The 17,818-nt window shown below is 43.0% G+C and overlaps 1 protein-coding gene across 6 annotated transcripts in view; it reads right to left on the bottom strand.

Moving 5' to 3' along the window:
• The window catches only part of LOC147028710 (uncharacterized), a 247,602-nt gene that overhangs the window by 199,372 nt on the left and 30,412 nt on the right, over window positions 1-17,818 (bottom strand). The window contains exon 4 of one of the 6 annotated variants that reach the window (XR_015057683.1): window positions 7,556-8,701. The exons of the other annotated variants lie outside the window; for them this stretch is intronic. The gene's annotated coding sequence lies outside the window, so the exon portion shown is untranslated. Of the gene's footprint in view, window positions 1-7,555; window positions 8,702-17,818 lie in introns of those variants that run through there. 6 annotated transcript variants of the gene reach the window in all.

The raw sequence follows: 17,818 nt of genomic DNA on the forward strand, positions 1-17,818 counted from the left end.
GAATGTGAGCGTTTGAGTTTCGTTGCTGAGGCCTAAGTCACATTTGCTCTACGGCGAGGATACGGCGGCCGTACGCCCTCTGAATTGAGAGAAACGTGCAGCAGCCGCAGAGAAACTGAGGTGGCCTCAGGGCGCCCCTACGCCTTATGGCTATATTTGACAGGCCGTAAGGTCGCCGTAGAATTATAACGCGGAGTTATAACTTTTTTCATTTCTACGTTCGCCGTAGCAATTCGACAAGCCGAAAAAAATAAAAACTGGTAAAAAAAAATTAATAAATTAACTCATTCGTTACTGTCCGTCTGGCCGCACGTTCGCCTTAGGGCCCCCCTGTGGTCCCTTGCGGGCACCTTGCGTCTGCTTTGAAAATTCTATGGCCGCCGCAGGAACGCCCTCAGGTCACCGTGCGACATTAAATCAAAGACCGTACAGCAACCCCACCTTTTCGATCTCCACAATTTATAAATATGCCATGCAGCTCCCCGAAAAATAAAAACATATGTGACTGCTACATTGTGTGACCGTGGAAATACTGCGGCCGCCGTATAATTGCTAGTGGCCGTAGATTTTGGAGACCCCACGGCCGCCGTGGCAAATGTGACAGGCCTAAATACGTCGTGCAGCTCCCCAAAAAATAAAAACATATGTGACTGCTACATTGTGTGACCGTGGAAATACTGCGGCCGCCGTATACTTGCTAGTGGCCATTGATTTTGGAGACCCCACGGCCGCCGTGGAAAATGTGACCTAGGCCTAAGCAACCACCCGTTGCTACGCAGTGGCCCAAAAACCACGTTCACTATTTTCAATACTTAACCCACAGTTTTGAACGTGGAGAAACGAGGCTTCGGAATTAAACACATCGAGATATTTAGAAAATTTGACTCGAGCTGAATTTAGATTTAGGTTTTATTTTTCAAATGGTAGTCCTTCAAAAATAGGGCGTCTATTTACCATCATTTTTTATGAGGGGCTTAGGAAAGTGGGCGGAGCTTAGGGAAGTGGACGTGGTTGATGAAAAATAATGTGTGGCTCACGAGGTGGTCAAACAAGAGCATTGAGAGAAGTTTATCAGGTTTTGTGTGTGTGTGTGTGTGTGTGTGTGTGTGTGTGTGTGTGTGTGTGTGTGTGTGTGTGTGTGTGTGTGTGTGTGTGTCTGCAACGTCAGGCTCCACAGCACAAACCAGTAAACCGATTTCGAAGAAACTTGGGGAAAGGTGCCATATGGGCTGGGAGTGTGCGCGTTTGAGTTTCGTTGCTAAGCAACCACCCGTTGCTCTGCAGTGGCGGAAAAACCACGTTCACTATTTTCAATCCTTGTCCTACAGTTTTGAATGTGGAGAAACGAGACTTCGGAATGAAACACTTCGAGATATTTAGAAAATTTTACTCGAGCCGATTTTTGATTTAGGTTTGATTTTTCAAATGATCGTCCTTCTAAAATAGGGTGTCTATTTACCGTCATTTTTTTATGAGTGCCAGTTCGCAAAATACGCAATAGGAAAAATCTTGCCAGGCAGAGGAACAATTGTATGTGAACCAATACGTCTTGGCAATGAATCTTCATCGGTGGATCGGTCAGAATGAAAAGCATCGTATCCAGCGCTTCGATCCTAGCGGAACCCTTGTCGCCTACCGGCTTGTATGTGTATGTGTGTACGTGTGTATATGTGTGTTTATGTGTGTATATGTGTGTGTATGTGTATATGTGAGTATGTGTGAATATGTTTGTGTATGTGTGTATATGTTTGTGTATATGTGTGTATATTTGTGTATATGTGTGTGTATGTGTATATGTGAGTATGTGTGAATATGTTTGTGTATGTGTGTATATGTTTGTGTATATGTGTGTGTGTGTATATGTGTGTATATTTGTGTATATGTGTGTGTGTTTATGTGTGTATATGAATATATGTGTGTGTGTGTATATGTGTATATGTGTGTGTATGTATGCATATGTGTGTATATGTTGGTATATATGTGTGTGTGTGTATATGTGTATATGTGTGTGTTTGTGTGTATATGTATGTATATGTGTGTATAGGTGTGTGTTTGTGTGTATATGTATGTATATATGTGTATGTGTGTGTATATGTATATGTATCTGTGTTCATGTGTGTATATGTGTATATGTGTGTGTTTGTGTGTATATGTATGTATATGTGTGCGTATGTGTGTATATGTGTGTATAGGTGTGTGTTTGTGTGTATATGTATGTATATATGTGTATGTGTGTATATGTGTGTTTGTGTTTATATGTGTGTATCTGTATATGTGTGTAAGTGTTTATTTGTGTGTATATGTGTGTGTATATGTTGGTGTATATGTGTGTGTATGTGTGCGGATAGGTGTGTGTTTGTGTGTATATGTATGTATATATGTGTATGTGTGTATATGTTGGTGTATGTATATGTGTGTACACGAATGTATGTGTGTAAATGTGTGTGTGTGTGTGTGTGTGTGTGTGTGTGTGTGTGTGTGTGTGTGTGTGCACGAATGTATGTGTGTAAGTGTGTGTGTGTGTGTGTGTGTGTCTGTGTGTGTGTGTGTGTGCGTGTGTGTGTGTGTGCGTGTGTGTGTGCGTGTGTGTGTGCGTGTGTGTGTGCGTGTGTGTGTGCGTGTGTGCGTGCGTGTGCGTGTGTGCGTGTGTGCGTGTGTGTGTGTGTGTGTGTGTGTTAGTTTCCTTTTATACAGTGGGGAGAACAAGTATTTGATACACTGCCGATTTTGCAGGTTTTCCCACTTACAAAGTACGTAGAGGTCTGTAATTTTTATCATCGGTACACTTCAACTGTGAAAGACGGAATCTAAAACAAAACATCCTGAAAATCACATTGCATGATTTCAAAATCATTAATTTGCATTTTATTGCATGAAATAAGTATTTGATCACCTCCCAACCAGTAAGAATTTTGGCTCTCACAGACCTGTTAGTTTTGTCTTTAAGAAGCCCTCCCATTCTCCACTCATTACCTGTATTAACTGCACCTGTTTGAACTTGTTATCTGCATAAAAGACAGCTGTCCACACTCAATCAATCACTCCAACCTCTTCACAATGAGCAAGACCAGAGAGCTGTCAAAGGACATCAGGGACAAAATTGTGGACTTGCACAAGGTTGGGATGGGCTACAGGACAATAGGCAAGCAGCTTGGTCAGAAGGCAACAACTGTTGGCGCAATTATTAGAAAATGGAAGAAGTTCAAGATAACAGTCAATATCCTGCGGTCTGGGGCTCCATGCAACATCTCACCTCATGGAGGATCAATGATCATGAGAAAGGTGAGGGATCAGCCCAGAACTACACGGCAGGACCTGGTCAATGACCTGAAGAGAGCTGGGACCACAGTATCAAAGAAAACCATCAGTAACACACTATGCCATCATGGATTAAAATCCTGCAGCGCAAGCAAGGTCCCTCTGCTCAAGCCAGCGCATGTCCAGGCCCGTCTGAAGTTTGCCAATGACCATCTGGATGATCCAGAGGAGGAATGGGAGAAGGTCATGTGGTCTGATGAGACCAAAATAGAGCTTTTTGGTTTAAACTCCACTCACCGTGTTTGGAGGAAGAAGAAGGATGAGGACAACCCCAACAACACCATCCCAACCGTGAAGTATGGAGGTGGAAACATCATTCTTTGGGGATGCTCTTCTGCAAAGGGGACAGGACGACTGCACCGTATTGAGGGGAGGATGGATGGGGCCATGTATCGCGAGATCTTGGCCAACAACCTCCTTCCCTCAACAAGAGCATTGAAGATTGGGCGTGGCTGGGTCTTCCAGCATGACAACGAACCAAAACACACAGCCAGGGCAACTAAGGAGTGGCTCCGCAAGAGCATCTCAAGGTCCTGCAGTGGCCTAGCCAGTCTCCACACTTGAACCCAATAGAAAATATTTGGAGGGAGCTGAAAGTCTGTGTTGCCCAGCGACAGCCCCGAAACCTGAAGGATCTGGAGAAGATCTGTATGGAGGAGTGGGCCAAAATTCCTGCTGCAGTCTGCGCAAACCTGGTTAAGAACTATAGGAAACGTCTGATCTCTGTAATTGCAAACAAAGGTTTCTGTACCAAAGATTGAGTTCTGTTTTTCTAATGTATCAAATACTTATTTCATGCAATAAAATGCAAATTCATGATTTAAAAATCATACAATGTGATTTTTAGGATTTTTGTTTTAGATTCCCTCTTTCACAGTTGAAGTGTACCTGTGATAAAAATTACAGACCTCAACGTGCTTTGTCAGTGGGAAAACCTGCAAAATCGGCAGTGGTTCAAATACTTGTTCTCCTCACTGTATGTTGCTGGTTCCCCTGTACATGTGTATGTGTGCGTTCGTAAGCTCAATGTGTGTGTGTGTGTGTGTGTGTGTGTGTGTGTGTGTGTGTGTGTGTGTGTGTGTGTGTGTGTGTGTGTGTGTGTGTGTGTGTGTGTGTACATTGAGCAATTTACTTGTTTGTCTCTGTGTTGAACGTGTTTTAGCTGGTTCTTTAACGTTTAAGGTGATCTTAGGTTGTTTTAGGTGAAGTGCTTGGGACGATTATTTTGGAAAGTATTTGCTAATTGTGACATGTCTTAATGTCCGTGGTGTTGTGTTACACAACAGCTGGCTATGTGTGGGTGAAGCATTCGAACTGTAAATGTAATATGGGTAGCCGATGTGACTACATGTCTGTTTTGTTACCTCCACCTGGCGAAGGTGGAAGGAGCTTGTTTTCACCACCGTTTGTCTGTGGCCGTTAGACTAGTTTTTTATTGTGATATGCAATGAAGTAAAAAGAGCTAGTATAATCAGGGGTTCACACAATTATTTAAATTAGGTTCTCCAATGAGGACCAGCAGAAATGGTTTGTTCCTCACAATTTTTTTTTGTCAGCTTCGAGCCTGCTCGTCTGCTCTCCCAATCACCACTCCAATTTTTAATGCGCCTCTCAGCTTTGTATGCATCTTACCCCTCTGTAAGTGGTCTCAGAACATTCACTCCAGATGAGATACTCACCAACTGCTCTTTCTTTCGTTCTGGATGCTCCTGAGCCTTCTTCTTCCTCTTCGCCAGCACGTTCTCCTTTGATCAATATTGATTTTTAATCTTAAAAGTTATAAACTTACAACATTGCTTATAAATTATATTGTTATAATTTATTATATAAAAAAACATTACACATTGTGTATAAAAACAAATTATATTGTTATAATTTATCAACTAATATTGCACACTTAAATTTTGAAATCAGTGTAAACCAATTGTCAGAATTATCACGAAAGAATCTGTCCGACACGAGCTGAGAAAATCCCTCTTCTTCCTCTTTGCTCGCATGTTCTCCTTAGATCATTTTTTTGTCATAAATTACAAGCTATGATATGACTTGTATTCTTATGATTTATAAACTTAATTTTTCACACTTAAATTTCGAAATCACAATGTATCAGAATTATCACAGAAGAATCTTATCTCCATGGCAGTAGAGAAAACCTTCCATCAAAATCCTCTGTTGTGCTGGTACACTTTTGAGCTTTCGGAGCACCATTGAAGTACGAATTTAATATATATATATATTTTTTTTTACCGCAGATGAGTCTGTGTGTTTTGAAGTGTTTCACCATTGAGGTGATGTGAACCGTTGATTATAATCCATTTCATTAATGAGTATACGTGCTTGTGCTACTTCTGAATTTATTATCCGTTGTTTTGCACAAACAGCCAGTTGCATATGGATTATGAAATAAAATAGTAAGTGGGAGATGTCATTGTTTCATTCTTATATTTATATCACATTTAATGAACTGTAGTAATATTCAGGGCACTTAAACATCATGAGGATGTGGGGCGTTGGGTCAGAGATCGGCTCGTTAAGGGAGATGGGGGGGAGGGGAGTTTACGAGCCACTCCACTCTAAATGGAAAGTTATCATGACTTGATGACAGAGCTGTCAGCAATTGTTTGCAAAACTGGTTGATTTGCTCATGGAACAAGAAACATTGAATGAAACATCTACCCACCCCCTTACCCTACCCTTTCCAGACACATACTTGTGGACATCACACACCACCTACTGGATATTTTATGATCATAGAGACACTCAGACAGGTAAGGGACATTATGTTTTGGAAGGCTTAAATCTGAAAAAGGGGAAACACACCCTTATGGTCAGGTGGTGATTTCACACCAGCTGATTTGTTCTGCAAGACAGGCTCAGTGAGCCATTTAGGAGCCTTCCATGAAAGTCATGTGGCAGCAAACACGAGACATACATTAGTGGCTGAAGCATCATAGAGCATGCTGGTTTGTGGCAACAGCATCTAGAAGTGAAGCTAAGCTTTGTCTAGGAAAATCCGGCATGACAATTGAGTGATTCTGAAAATCACAAACTGCATTTCTTATTGCTTACAACATGGTTTGTTATTGCTTATAATGTGTAAGCATACCATATATATATATATATATATATATATATATATATATATATATATATATATATATATATATATATATATATATATATATATATATATATATATATATATATATATATATATATATATATATATACATACATACATATACGAGTAGGTTGTGATTACACATTGTATAAGCATACGAACCATGTTTCCCCATTGTCTTGGGCCGCTCACCTGAATTTGAGTTTCATTTATTTAAATTTTCATATATGAATGTTGTACGATGATTCTGCGATTTTCCAGATATATCGGCTTCGATGTCCATCAACACACAAAATTACCGTGCTTTTCCATTTTCTCAGGTGCTCACCTGCATTTGGTTTTTCATTTATTTAAATTTTCAGATATGATTGTTGTATGACGATTCTGTGATTTTCCCCGGTGTATCGGCTTTGATGTCCACTGGCATGAAAAATTTCAGCTTTCTACGTCATCAGGAAGGTCCCAATGTTGAATATCAGTCATTAAGTCAGTCGTTCGAAAGAGCTTTAAATGTTAGATATAATCTTGTGTCGATGTCCATTGTTGTGAATACCCTCTCTTAATATCCAAGGAGAATATGTCTTCAAGTTTTCATCCTGCAGGTGATATATGTACAAGCTCCTATCAAAGCCTTAGGTTACTGAAGGTATAGTTGGGGGTGGGGGGGGGGAAACATTTTCATTGAATTTTCAATGAAAAGGATATATATGAATCTGAAGATTTATTGCTATTGATTTCAAATGATGTAACATGCAGTTTGTTAAATTTGGTATTGCATCTGTTTCAAGATTGGAAAATACCTTCAGTAGTCACAGGCCTGGTGTTCGTTCGACAATCGTAGCATCATGGCCAACAAACAGCAGTACACGACCTGCTTGACTTGATGTCTCGAATGATCCATTAAAGTTTACAATCTCTGACGTTATTCAAATCATCGTTTCGTTTCAGTTAATTTGTTTTTTTGCAAATTAATTATCATGTAAGCAAACCAGACAGCAAATTTAATTTCTGTATGTTGTTTACATATACACATAATAAACTGACATTAATGACACAAAGCTGTATAAACCACGAAACGTTACAGCTTTCCCTTTAAGCTGATCGATGAGATTCGTTATTAATGACTTCATGTTCCCTGTGCCATAAAAGTGTTTTTTTTTCTCTTGTTCAATCATACCTCAGGGATTCCTGGCAATTCCCAGATTTACATTTACATCAAACAATTCTTGGAGGCTTGCGATTTTTTTTTTTTTGTTGCTATTGTTTAACTAAATCAGAAGAGCTTCAGTCAAAGAGAATGTGGTGATAAAGAAAATAAAATAGATGAGAGAAATATGTGAGAGATGATGGATTATAGCTTGTTTCCTCTCCCCACAATTACCTTGTAATTTAAGGATGATCAACAATACTCCGGTATCCCTGGGTACTATATAGTGTATCGTGTCTTATCATGTTGAAGCTAATGAGGATGGATTGTATAACGTTATGCACTTTAACACTGCAAAGTGCGGTGAGAACCACACACACCAATACTTTCTTACTCAATCTTCCTTCCGAGATCAGATGTCACAGCTGAATGAATATTTAGTATTTTGCTCTTATCTTCAGGATGACCTAAAGCATAATGCAGTTGCACAGCTTAGTGGTTCAAGAGAGTTATAGCATATTGTAACGAGCCCAGGAGGGTTCCACAACTCTCACAAGGACAAGCTCTCTTGTGAACGAGTTGCAAGGAGTGCTGAGCACTTATGCTTCCTTTATAACCAAGATCGCAAAATAAAGTAATGGTGCTGCAACATGGCTAAGGTGATCGGGCTCTACAAGTGTCAGATACATGCGTCAATATAACAGAGGCTGAGTCAGTTGGGCAAGAGATAGATGTCCCAAGTACAGCAATACCTCACTTAGCACTCAGGATGCATTCCTGGAAAAGAGAAGGCCAAATGAAGATGTGCAAAAATGGGTCATTATACAATTGCTTATATGGAGATGCGTCCCCGACATCGTTATATCTTATGTACATAAGGGTATTTGAGGGCTTCATTGGGGTATAGGTAATAGCGCTAATTATACTCATGGTAAACATATTATTTTAGAAATGAAAAACAAAAATGTTTTTTTTAAATAATAACATCACTAAGTATTACCAAAAACATGAAATATGCACAAACATGAATAAAAATAATGATTGCCATCAGTCCTACTCTGCTCCTACTCCTTCATGGCAGTGGTGAGAGATGAGGTCGGAGGAGGCCCAACCAACTGCAAAAGAAAGGTGGAGCAAACAGTGCTGATTGGCTCAGAGCATGAACAGACAGGACAAACAATCTCCCGTCCAAAGGCAAAACCCAGCAACTCATTTTTTGATCAAAACTGAGCTAATACTAATTTTGGAGTTACTCGGTTATAGGCTTCATGTTAGTATACAAGTTATTGTAATTTGTTCCCTACGTAAGCTTGTACGCTCATGGCAGGACCTAGCAACTCCTACAGAATTCGGTAAATACCACAAAAAAACCTAGTATCTCAATGGACCAATCTGATGCCACGCTTTAGTCACATAACATTGAAATGGCAGCGCTCCAACATCTGTAAAGGAATAATCAAATCTTCTCGAATGGATACGGCTTTAATATATATATATATATATAAAAGCAGTTTTTCTTTGTTTGCTCAAAATCAATTAGAAGTGAGGTTCTGCCTTTGGACGGGAGCAATGGTGTCTGGTGCGTTTACCCCACACCAATCAGAATACTGTGTGTTTTGGATTTCCTTCATTTCCTTTTTTAGTGAAGATTTTCTCCAGGACAAAGCTCGATAACGAATCAGCGTTTTACAGGACAGCATTAAATGATTAAATTACCTTATATAATAATATGCTTGTTCGTGTGTGTGTGTGTGTGTGTGTGTGTGTGTGTGTGTGTGTTTGTGTTTGTCTGTAACAATTCTTCCCACCGATTGGTTGGACAGCTGCCTTGACTCCAACCACAATTGTAATTTTGATGCGTATTTAAGATGCTTCACGAAGAATATAATTAATTTATGATCATTTATTAACACAAATTGATTAACACATTTAGGCTGCTCATAATCACTTATTTAAAAAAAAAATACACGGAAAGACAATCGACGGACCCGTAATAAACCATGATATGTCGGTCATCCACCTCCTGTTTAGATTGTGCTTTCCGTGAATGGAGTTAATGGCATGAAGCATTAATTATTCCACTATTTCAACAAAAGTAATGAACTAGCCGGGAGGCGAGGATGGTTCGCGGACATTATTGAACAATGCCACGATAGGTACAATTGAGTTAGTGGAAGCTTTTGAGGAAACCCTACCTTAAAAACATATTGTTACGGCTGTGGAAATTCGCAACACACCATAAAGGGTCCTTAGATCAGTTATGACGCAAAGTTCATGTGTAGTTAGTCCACACCTGTTGTTTAGTGGGTATATGTGTGATTCATCCGGGCTGCGACATCTTTGAGTTAGCCATTTTTCTTTATCGTTATTTTGGACCATTAAGCCGCCAACAACTCAAACACCACCACCTTTGCCTCTTAAACCTCCACAACTCCATCCCGCAAACATCGCTTCACCGCCATTCCCAAACGACGCCCGCCAACCACCAAACCACCAAACCCCCCACCACCTTCGCCTTTCTCCTTCCACAACCATCAACCACACTACCAGTCAACACCGAACGTCGTGCTGTCCAGGGCCCATTCGGTAATTGTTTCCGAACGAGTAAAGCCCCGCTGTGAATGTGTTCCTTTTAGGAGAGGAAAACGGATCAGGAAGGCTTCACGCCCCTTTTCTTCCACCCAATGACTGAGCATCGGGTGGCATGGCCCTGCCTCCGAACCCGCTGCGAATGCGTTCCTTTTAGGAGAGGAAAATGGATCAGGAGAGGCTCACGCCCCTTTTTCTCCATCCAATGGGCGAGCGTCGGGCAGTGTGGCCCCGCCTCCAAGTGCGTTTTAATCCGCGAATCTGCATACAGGCTCCCCCCCCCCCGGTCTATAAAGACGCGAGAACAACGCAGCTTGTGAGTGGAGAAGTGGGTGCAGAAAGTGGCGCAGAAAGTGGCGCTAGTCAGAAGTCGTGGAGTCTGAGAGGTTGTCGTTGCGGGGATCGGACGGCGAAGGGGACGGAGCTCGGAGGTGAGGTCGAGGGACGAGTTGCGGCGTGAAGCAGGGACGCAGAAGAGGGCTCAGGGGCGAGAGTTTTCCGGAGCCGATGCAGTCCCGGGACGGAGCGTCTGCTATTCCATTCTCCCGACCCGAGCATCAACAATTCCCCCCCCCCCCCGGTCTACAAAGACGCGAGAACAACACAGCTCGTGAGTGGAGAAGTGGGTGCAGAAAGTGGTGCAGAAAGTGGCGCTAGTCGGAAGTCGTGGAGTCTGAGAGGTTGTCGTTGCGGGGATCGGACGGCGAAGGGGACGGAGCTCGGAGGTGAGGTCGAGGGACGAGTCGCGGCGTGAAGCAGGGACGCGGAAGAGGGCTCAGGGGAGAGAGTTTGCCGGAGTCGGTGCGGTCCCGGGACCCCGCTAGCGGGACGGAGCGTCCGCTATTCCCCTCTCCCGACCCGAGCATCAACAATTCCCCCCCCCCCCATCCGCGCTGAGATAGCGCCGGTAACCCCGTCCATTCCCCAACCCAACCGTGGTGCCGACCAACACATGCCTGCGAGACGCACGCCCAAAGGAGCTCACCGACCATACCAGGGGCACGGAGTCAGGCGCGTTACGCGGACACTGAGGCTAGCCCGCCATCGCGCCACGAGAGCGCAGGTAAGACCCCTTCGGTCTCGTGGACCTGGCCGATCACCCAGGTCCCACGTTCAATTGGTCCACGGACCTGTCTTCCTCCTTGCCTATGAAGGTGGCTTTCGTTTTCTTTGCTTTTTGTGTAGATGTATGTGTGGCGCCAGTCTTGTAAGTAAACCTGTATAAGTGTGCTGAAAATAATTGCCTTTTTTATTCGGAAGTAACTCTGCGTATTGTTCTTGCTTTGACTGTTATATGTGCATTTTTGTATGGCTGTGAATACGTGCTTGCCGTGTGTGTGTGTGTGTGTGTGTGTGTGTGTGTGTGTGTGTGTGTGTGTGTGTGTGTGTGTGTGTGTGTGTGTGTGTGTGTGTGTGTGTGTGTGTGTGTGTGTGTGTGTGTGTGTGTGTGAAATAAAGTGCTTGCTTGTTGAACTGTTTCCCGTTTCGTTGCGTCCTTTCCTTTGTTTGAAAGTTCCATCTTGCATCACGTAAGGGATTGGTAGTGGGTGCAGACACCCAATAAATAATCTGAACCGTCGAGGTCGACGATAACTCTGCTCGGTTATCCCTGCAGCACGGAACAAGCCGCTTAAGCGGTTCGTGTCCGGAGTCGACCTTAAGCGGTTCGTATACATATATATATATATATATATATATATATATATATATATATATATATATATATATATATATATATATATATATATATATTATGTGTATGTATACATACATACATCAGGAAGAATAAAATTGATTTTGGGTCGTTTGTCACATATCCTTTCTGCATATATCGTGGGATTGTGAAATGGACAGGTGACCGTGTTGGGTGGGGAGGGGGTTGGCATTCCCTCAAGCAGGGCTTAAATCCATGTCATAAAAGTTCTTTGTCCGAGGTCATTTTTTAATTTTAACGGTGTGTATATATGCGTCAGGAAGATCATTGGTTTCGTGTCCTTTATTGTCACATATTTTCTGCATATCTTGCAGTTTTTGAGTTGCATAGGTGACCATGATGGGCTATGATGTGCTCATGGTCACATATCTTTCCGCATATAATTTTGATTGTGCTTTCCATGAAGTCACAAATGAAATAAAGAGTTAAATATTCCAAAATTTCAACGAGGTAATTATTTCAATCGTGCTTTTCATTGAGTTACAAATGGCAGAAAGAGTTAAAATATTCCTCTGAAGAAACATGTAATGGCGATATAACAATTTACCCTTTTGCTTTGAAGAACGTGACAAAAGGGGAAGTTGGGGGCAGTTATATAAGAACGATTTCTAATTTGGGGCAGTATACAATTTCAATGATAACTCTGTGTGGCACCTTACTGAGTGTTTCAAAATGATGCATAATTGATTTTAAGCCTATAACGTTGTGTGTGTGTGTGTGTGTGTGTGTGTGTGTGTGTGTGTGTGTGTGTGTGTGTGTGTGTGTGTGTGTGTGTGTGTGTGTGTGTGTGTGATGCACCAAGGCATATCGCAATATTGATAATGGAATGTCATGGGATTCTCGCTGCTTTTATTGTTGTTGGACCACCAATTTACTGCCATTTTTATTTTCAGTGGAATTACCCACAACATGAGGGCGGAGGGTGACACCCAGCCACAATAAAACGCAATCAGACCTGCCAGGACAGATAATCAGCATCGGTGGTGTATCAGCACAGAAGACGAAAGTGAGGTTGTCCGAGCAGCGACGAGAGAGCATGTGCAGTGGCACCGTGCACAGCTCAGGGAGACGCAACAAGAGGCAAGAAGAACTGAAAACGGACAATGGCATCATCAGCGCTGAGCAGGAATGAGCCAAGAACAGCTTGATGCCACAAGAGTGGACAACAGAGAGAGAGAGGGAACTGCACCGCCGATGGGAAGAGTCGAGAACAGCTTGATGCCAGCCACGAGAGTGGAAAACGGAGCAAGGGAGCAGCACCACCAGGGGAAAATGAGCCAAGAACTGCTTCAGGACATTCGAGCTGAACAGAGAAGGCGACATTGTCAGAGATGGATGTATTACTAGTTGGTGATGTCTACGAGTATACAAGATAGGCGACCATGATGGGTGGGGAGGTTGTTTGAAGGCTTGGAGTGGGGAGAGTATTGATGCCTTAGGGTTGAAAGGGGGTAGGTGAGGACTTAGTTTTGGGAGGTGGACGTTGAGGACTTGGGGTTTGTGAGAGGGGTGCAGGGGTTATGAAGGCTTGAAGTCACATTTTGCATCCATGGAATTTCCACAGGTCCCTGCTAGTTGTATCATTCATCTGCACACATCCGTGAACTCATGCAATGAACATAATGAGATATGTGCAGAAAGTACTCTGTCCTCGGAAAATTGTGATGGTCAAATGGACACCAATGAGGCATTCAAAAGTCTGTTTTCACAAAAAACCAAGAGTGAAACAAAAGTGAAAAGTCCATTACTAAGGTCAGAAAATGGGAAATCAGCAGTACACCAGCCAATGATTGTTGTAAACACGATGAGGAACTATGGAGGACCACCTCAACTACACAACTGGCAGGCAGTATCGCAACGTGCAGCCAGGTACAAATCAACCTGACTACAGAGTGTTGAGTCAGGAATGTTGGCAAACCGAGGAAGCAAGGGTTTGCCATGGAACACACTTTCATCACTGGAACGGCATTTGGGAGAGCACATCCCTCTGCCAGGCCGAACAGTTTATGTTTTGTATCTCACTACTAGGACGGATCTACATCCAGACCTTAACCAAAATCGAATTGGCCTATATCTCTTAACTAAAATGTATCTCACTGATAGGCCAGACTAATTGGATACCTACCCAACTCATCCACAAAGATTTACCATAACACATCCACAACATTTTGAGATATCATGCTATGTATCATTTTTGGCTCTGTCTCTCAATGGTGAGGCCATGGGGTCTCCAAAATCTGCGGCCACTAGCAATTACACGGCGGCCGCAGTATTTCCACGGTCACACAATGTAGCAGTCACATATGTTTTTATTTTTCGGGGAGCCGCACGGCATATTTAGAAATCGTGGGGACCGAAAACGTGGGGGTGCCGTACGGTCTTTGATTTGATGTCGCAAGGTGACCTTAGGGCGTCGGTGCGGCGGCCATAGAATTTTCAAGGCAGACGCAAGGTGCCCGCAGGGGGGGGGGGGCCCTAAGGCGAACGTGTGGCCAGACGAACGGTAACGAGTGGGTATATATACCAGTTCTTTTTTTTTACTGAAATAAAAATATAACAGAATATATAACTGAATATACTATAACTATAATATACCGTGGTGCCCCCAGAATCCGAACGCCCCATTGTTTGAACAAATTGGAATCCGAACAATTTTTGAGAAAATTTTGCCCTAAAAACCGAATTCATTTTAAAAAACAGAACACAACGTAGCGTTCATGTTTGTACACGTGTCTCCCCCACCTGTTTGACCCGCATCTTCGCGCTTTGTTCATTCAGTTCGTCGGTGGAAGTCCTCGTGAAAGCATCTCTCATGTGTCGTTCGATACTGTAGACCTCAGTCACATTTGCTCTACGGCGAGGATACGGCGGCCGTATGCCCTCTGAATTGACAGAAACGTGCGGCGGCTGCAGAGAAACTGAGGTGGCCTCAGGGTGGCCCTACGCCATATGGCTATATTTTACAGGCCATAAGGTCGCCGTGGAATTATAACGCGGAGTTATAACTTTTTTCATTTCTACGTTCGCCGTAGAAATTCGACAAGCCGAAAAAAAAACTGGTAAAAAAATAAAAATAAAAAATTAACCCATCCGTTACCGTCCGTCTGGCCGCACGTTCGGCTTAGGGTCCCCTGCGGTCGCCTTGCGGGCACCTTGCGTCTGCCTTGAAAATTCTATGGCCGCCGCAGGAACGCCCTAAGGTCACCGTGCGACATCAAATCAAAGACCGTACGGCACTCCCACGTTTTCGGTCTCCACGATTTATAAATACCCCGTGCAGCTCCCGAAAAATAAAAACATATGTGACTGCTACATTGTGTGACCGTGGAAATACTGCGGCCGCTTTATAATTGTAGTTTTTGTAGGCCGCATTTTGTAGACCCTCCGGCCGCCGAGCCAAATGTGACAGGCCTTACCTCGTATTTTCACCTTCATTTGTGATGTTTGTTTTTTTAATCATCTTATATTTTAATTAATAACAAAAAAAGCAATCCGATCACATGGTGTGACGGACTGTCGGGCAAGGATTGAATTTCACAGCAAAACCGGTTGTAATTTGAAATATCCATGATTACGTCAGCCCGATGCGTTTGATGAAAGTGATTGTGGTTCTGCGGGCATCATGTTTGATGAGCTGCCCTGGGGGCAGCGCTCTCGCAGAGTGCGCGAGCGACCGGAACCCAGGATGGAGCTCAAGCCTGTGTGGACCTTTGGATGTGGCGATTGTACCAGTTTACATACAATTCACCGCCACTGAAGGTCATTTACTCATCTTATTTTACCTTAAACATGGGGAATTTCAGTTTAAAGCGTCTTGAAAGTGGGTTTTCTTTGGGTCCACAAATGGATTAATTCACTCCATTATTTCTTATTGGGAAAATATTTTTGTAATCCGAACTTTTTGCAATCCGAACAGCCTCCTGGAACGAATTAAATTGGGATTCTGGGGGCACCACTGTGTATAGGCAAACACCTATACTTCGATCTCTAGCGGTAGCGCACGGTGGACGCACGGTCGACGCAGACTGCCACGGAGGCCGTACGTAGGTGCACGGCGGGCGTAGGAGAACCGTGCGTCGACCCTGCTTTGCCCACAGGTAGTCACACAGACCGCACGGCCACCGTACGGCAACCGTGGAAATAGTGCGGCCGCCGTAATTTTTTTGGGGTTGGGAAAATTCATTTTTCATTGAGAAGAGCTTACGGCAGCCACACGGAAAACGCAAGCCCACCGTACGCCCTACGTAGGTCGACGTGGAACACATCTACGTCATAGCTTGGCTTGTCGAATTGCTACAGCGAACGTTGAAATAAAAAAAATATTATAATTCCACGGTGACCATACGGCCTGTAAAATATAGCCAAACGGCGTAGGGCCTCCTTGAGGTCACCTCAGTTTCTCTGCGGCCGCCACACGTTTTTGTTAATTCAGAGGGCGTACTGCCGCCGTATCCTCGCCGTAGAGCATATGTGACCAAGGCCTGAAGAAGAATTTAAAAAAATTATTGGATCTGGATACGGATCTGGATCTTTACTAAATTTGGAATCAATTATTCTTTGTCACACACCCAACCTATCCACTAAATTTTGTCCGAATGCATCTAAAAAATTTTGAATAACATGCCCGATTCCTATTTCTATTTACTTACATGCCTGTTCCCCACAGTTCATCCTGCTCACAGACAGACAAACAGACAGCGGTGAAAACATAACCTCCATCCACCTTTGGTGGTGTAGGTAATAGAGCCAGAGCTCAATAGTCACTTTCCAACAGTGATCAACTCACCAAGCGATATACAATCAACACCACCTCACATTTCCACAAACAGAGTAATATTTAAATAACTCTCTCCTGTCGGTCCAATTCATGCTTAAATATCTTCCAGTCTAGATATACGAGTTTGCTTGATGTTATGCACCTCTCATCACCTCACCAAGATGGGGTGCAGCAGGAGCAAATTTCAGGAAAATTGGTAGTATAGAGAGGACCTGCAGGAAAGTGTAGGGGTATGCACAAATGCCTTTGAGCTGTATAGCCTGGGTTTGAATTTTGACAAATCTATAAGCAGTAAACCTCGTGTTTTGCAGGTATGGCAAAGCATCAATGTGTGTCCTGTCCTTGGAATGGACATTAATCTGAGCATCCTGTCTGCCAGCATTGGTTTTTGGAACATCCTATAGTGTCTTATGTGAGAGTTGGTGGACTATCGCCAGCACTCTAAACAAATGTCAAATCTGTGCTATGTGCTGTCAAATGTTCGGCATGGCCAGCTAGTTCCTGAAAAAGTTGGGGAGAAATGTTCCTCAGCCGACCCCAGGAAAGAGGAATATTTGGAGTCATTGTTGTAGTAGTAGTGCTTTTGTTGGAATCGCCACAATTCTATTTAATGTTGCTCGCTCTCTTCACCCCTGCTAGTACATGGTCAGGACTGCAGTAGGTAAGCTGGAGCATTTTAAGAGAAAGCAGTACCAAGAGAGAGAGAGGGGGAGGGGAAGAAAGAACAAATTACCAGAATAACACGTTTATTTGAATGAGAGCAAAATGCCTTGTGGAGAGATACTACAAAGTGCTTCATTTGTGGTCCAACTTTCCTTAAAAATTTGAACAGTGTTACCATATTCTGCCGCCTTATATTCTGAGATGAGGCGTGAGCGTATCAAGCCTTTCAGGCTCACAGCACTGAGTTCCACCACATTCCTTTCCATTTTTGCCTCCCTGGTTTCATATATTGCAACCTTTGCTCAAGTTAAAATAAAGTTGACAAGGAAATCTCGTGACTTGCTCTGCTTCTTCACAGGGTGTCTGATGATGAAGAGTGTTGCTGAGAAGTGAAGCCAGAAGCACAAAAGTAAGTTTTTCATCAATAAGAAAATTGGCTGAAGATGGCGACATGGTAGGTACATGTAAAATACCGTTTCTCTTTCACCA

Source organism: Eptatretus burgeri, chromosome 4 (genome assembly GCF_056783735.1).
Source record: "Eptatretus burgeri isolate ZD-2024b chromosome 4, Ebu_testis_v1, whole genome shotgun sequence".
NCBI lineage: Eukaryota > Metazoa > Chordata > Myxini > Myxiniformes > Myxinidae > Eptatretus > Eptatretus burgeri.